Genomic DNA, 5,216 nt, shown 5'->3' with positions numbered 1-5,216 from the left:
TACATCCGTCCGGAGTTTATATAATTCACTGTTCAGCACAAATTCTCTCAAAGTTTTATGATAAATGCCAGGGATTACATAACGAACAGTTATTACCCTAAAAGCACACCCGAGGGATTCGAGGTGTGAGTTGAGCTATAACGCAATACAACGGTTCTAAAACCATATTTTCTTGTGTTTTACTTTTCGCATTTAGCATTTGGAGTGCCCCGTAATGAATGTATTAACATAAAAAGAAAAGTCTTTTAAATCGTCAAATTTAATGTACATATACAATTAAAAAGAACTCATGATAAATCCATGCACATTTCTAATATCATCTATTTATCCCTTACCACATTTGACCTGAAAACATTATTGTAGCATGTATTACCTATGTTCATTTAGAACAGATATTTTAAATTTTGTAATTTGTTAATGAATTAGTAAATCTCAATACATTCATTTGAAGACAAAAGCTTTTTAAAATGACCAGAGAAAATGATAATCGAATATTGAAGTGAAGTCATGTTAAGTCCAATCAATTAATTAACACACTTTTTCAAACTAGGAATAGACTTCATCCAAACATAAAGATTTCATGCATTTTTAGCAACACAATCCATCTCAGTTTAACACATTATTAGACAGTTTAAGTTTATTTTGCATTTGTTAACAAGAATCGTACGTTCCCGTCTACTAGGCGCACTAGATTTTGCAGGAACAAAGCACCCTAACAATATAATACCTCGAAATGAGATATTTGTGCTCAACGCATTTTTATTTTTGTTAACTGTGCAAAAGTGTCCTTATTAAGGACTCCTTAAGTACAAATGCAAGACCATAGCTTCCGAGCAACTCGATCAGTGTCTAAAATGTTCGTTATTTCATCCTTGGCATTTAGCATAAAACTTTGAGAGAATTTGTGCTGGACAGTGAACGATATAAACTCCGGACGGATGCACAGACGGGCGGTCTACACAACTACTTAATCTCATCAACTTTGTCAGAGCGGTAAAACTTGGCTGTAAGAATCAAGAGAGCAGATATTATCAATTATCATCATACAGTTACCATTGCTTTTCCTACTCTTTTTGTCTTCTGTTCAGTCCGTATAGCCTTCATAAAAACACCCATCCGTCTTTGAAATTTATTTTCTTTCTGTAATGCTAAATTATGAATATCACACAGTTGTAAATATATTGCAGGTGGCAGTCTGGGCTCATTATCTACAGGTATTTAAAATGTTGGCGATTTGTAACGACCACATTTATATATAGATCAGATTAAAGAAATTAGTGCTCATTTAAATGTTTGTAATTATATGTTTTTTAAATAACATATACAGTTTAACTGGCCACTCCTACATCAATGACAATAGCAGTTTTTGAAACTATATACCGAAAAGTAAGTGCTACACACTTGGGATATTTTAGTTATATTACTTCATTCTCACCTATTAGAGACCGTACCATAGCTCTTCGCATACTTCGATTTTTCAAACTAAAGTGATTTTTACAAATGCACCGGTTACGTTAAGAAATGTAAACAAAAGACTCCGTCTATAATCTTTGAAATGTACGAATGACACTCGATCTTAGTCATAATACTGATTGACAGTGAAACTAATGACTCCATGTGTTGCAGATAGGTATTTAGTTTGTAACTGTAATTTCCCATTAATTGAAATTCTCTCAAAACTGGTAAAATAATTACTTATATTTGGACAAAGCTCACGGTCTTTTCCGTTCGACAGCTGCTAAAAGGGCAAATATAAAAGATTCAGTGTAAGTTATATTTCACTGGTACTACCAGTCAGTAAGTTCATACTCTGAACAACACGTAAGAGAAATTCAGGGAGATTTGACGGATTATGACGTTTGCAGCATTAGATTATATTTTTTCTTTACACGAAAATTGCCGTTAGTTAACAAAACGAATACGCCGATAATCCGGAGTCACCGATTATTGTTCAGTTCACGCAGTGTAATCCAGGCAATTAAACTGCTTAGTTATTAGCTGCTGTTGTGATAGGGAAGCCCTAAGTGTGAGAGAGGTCCTGGGTTCGAGTCCCAGTTAGAGCTTCACTATTTGCATTCTGCTAAAGCATAGTTTTGCTGTTAATAGACTGTTCCAGATGTTCTAATTTTTTAGCACACAGTATCATGGATCAGTATTGAGCAATCGAGATCAAAGTTGAATGTTAAATCAAATGCTCCCAATCAATAAATATTCACTATATTATGTCCCTTTGATGTTTATGTTCTCCATGTTCGAGAAGAGTTACATTTCCTTGATCACAAAATTTTCTTTAACAATAGAATATTAAATTCTCGTAACTCCACACTTCTGGTTAAAATAGTGTCTACATTTCTGTTTTTGAGAAATATATGGACATTTGTCTTCATTTCAAAGCTTTTTAACTTCAAACCTATGATTTGAAAAACTTAGGTACTATCTCTACACCTATACATCCAATCGTAGCGTTGAAAAACATTATACATACATATCATAAAATCAATTTACCTGGTCAGTATTATTCTCTTGACCATGCACGTACCATTTGAAAGCTGTCACCAGATGCATGTTCACGCTTCTTTTGTGTTTAATTTACTTAGAATGCAGAATTAAAATTTAAGATTTTGTTTTGGACTATTAAACGTGTCAGATGTTTCAATATTATACTTTAACTTGAGCAAGAGTAACAGTGACCTGTAATTTATTTACTGACGGGTTGCCATTCATTCATGATCGTACACCGAGTCCTTCCTTTATTCTACGTAATCCGGATAAATGACGTTACGCCATCTCTTCCGGTTTTACAAAACGTGTAGAAGTACCTCAGACTGATATGTAAAGTAAAAAGAGAAAACAATTTAGCATTCTTATTACTTTATAGCTCACTTGAGCACAAAATGCTCCGGTTGAGCTATTGTGATCTCACACCGTCCGGTGCCCGTCTCTCTGTCGTCCGGCGTCCGTTCACACTTTCCTTTAAACAACATCGTCTCCTAAACCACCAGATCAATTTTGAGGAACTTCAAAGAGATTTTCTTTGGGTGGTCTTCTTAAAATATTGTTCAAACAATTGAATTCTGTTCAGAACACAGGTTGCCATAGCAAACGATGGGAAAACTTAAAAATTCTTCATGTTGTCCAAATCCACAGGTCCGAGGGCTTTAACATTTTGTATGTATCTACCAGGATTGTTTAAATAATTCCCCTAGGGTCAATTACGGTCCCGCCCTGCGGGTCACATGATGTATATAGACACAGGGCCTGGGTCTTTGATATTTAGTTTGTAGCATCTTCTAGCAATATGGTTCAAATTATCTCCATAGGATCAAATATGGCTCCCACCCAGGGGTCACTTGGTTTATATAGAGTTATATAGCGCAAAAAATGAAAATCTCCTCGTCAAAATCCACGGGATCTATGGCTTTGATATTTTGTATGAAGCATCATCGAGTAGTCCTCTACCAAGATTTTTCAAATTATCCCCCCACCCCGCTGGGGTCAAATAGGGCCTCACACTGGGTCACGTGGTTGATATTGACTTATATAGGGAACATCTTCCTGTACAAAACCAAATACCGTGGGGCCTCGATATTTGGTATGTAGTTTGGTAGTCATTTACAAAGATTGGGGTTTAAGCTGGCCCCGTCATGGGGTCACATGGCTTAAATAGACTTGTATAGGGAAAAATATTTTAAAATATTGCTCTAAACCATAAGGCCTAGAGCTTAGATATTTAGTATGTGGCATGCTTTAATAGTTCTCTACCAAGATTGTTCAAAGCATGACCTTGGGGTCAATAAATGCCACGCCGGGGGATCCCTTGTTTTACATTGATTTATATAGGAAAAACATTTAAAGTCTTCTTGTTCAGAATCATAGGGCCTAGACCTTAGATTTGGTATTTAGTATTCACTGCATTGTCTAATGGTCAACTATTAAGTTGTTCTGTTACGGTTGCTAACGTGTAGCTTGTATGTTGAAAAAAGCAATCTCTGACAACTGCGTTAAGGAATCGACTCTTTGGCTAAGTGATTAGAGCACTAGCCTTCTACCCGTGCGAACAGGGTTCAAATCCCGCCGTTAATAACATTAAAATTCTATCCTCTTCAATTTCTGTTGTACCCATAAGTCGTAAATGGGGGTTCGTCCGGGATATGCCTTAAATGGCACTTTCTTTGCCGAAATTGTATTCACGTCATCATAATGATGATTTCTTTGAATAGGCGAAGTGTTATGGTCTCTTACGCATAGCGTGTAAGTTTAAAACCAATCTCTGACGACTGCGTCAGGGAGTTGACTCTTTGGCTAGGTGGTTAGAGAGTTGGCCCGAGTGATCCAGGTCGAATCCCTCAATAAAATGCTATCTTCTCTATTCTGTTACGCCCATAAGTCGTAGGAGTTACAATTATGACCCTGCGTTCAAAATTGACTGAGCCCCGAGGTCAACATTTTTTACATTTTAGTTTTCACATAAAAAGATCTTTTCTAAAACCATAAGGCATAGAGCTTTGATATTTGGTATGTGACATGCTCTAATGGTGGTTCTCTACAATATTGTATAAGTCATGAACCTGGGGTCAATATGGGTCATGTCCGTGTGGCCCGGCCTTCTTTTATATATATATATATATTACAAACCTTAAAAACTTTTAAAACTTGGTCTTAGATACCTGGTTTACTATGGAGATGTAGCGTTTCTCAGCGGAGGTGATTTTATTAGTCCCTACTGATTGAAAACCAGTTCTGGGGGCTATAGAATACGTTTCTCCGTCCGTCCGTCTGTCCGTCCGGTCCATAGTTCTGCCATTCATCAAGGGATTCACAAATGTTCTCAATGTTGAGACGACGTGTCATGCTAAAAACCCGGACTCCTAGCTCAAAGGTCAAGGTCAAAATTGGAGATCAAAAGTCAACATATTTAATTTCCTGTCCGGTCCATAACTCTGTCATCCGTGAAGGGATTTTAATATCACTTGGCACTAATTACCCTATGATTATGTGTCAAGCACAACTTCCGACCATTTGCTCAAAGGTCAAGGTCACTCTCGGCAGTCAAATGTTAACTTTTCATGAACAGGGTCTATTCCGTGTCCAGTCCAGAACTCTGTCATCCAAGGGATTACAATATTGCTTGGCATAAATGTTTCCAATGACGAGACGACGTGTCATTCGCGGCACCCAGAATCCTAGCATAAAGGTCAAAGTCACAGATCAAGTTT

The sequence above is a fragment of the Mercenaria mercenaria genome, unplaced genomic scaffold (genome assembly GCF_021730395.1).
Source record: "Mercenaria mercenaria strain notata unplaced genomic scaffold, MADL_Memer_1 contig_1830, whole genome shotgun sequence".
NCBI classification, from domain to species: Eukaryota; Metazoa; Mollusca; class Bivalvia; order Venerida; family Veneridae; genus Mercenaria; species Mercenaria mercenaria.
This window is presented reverse-complemented; position numbering follows the sequence as displayed.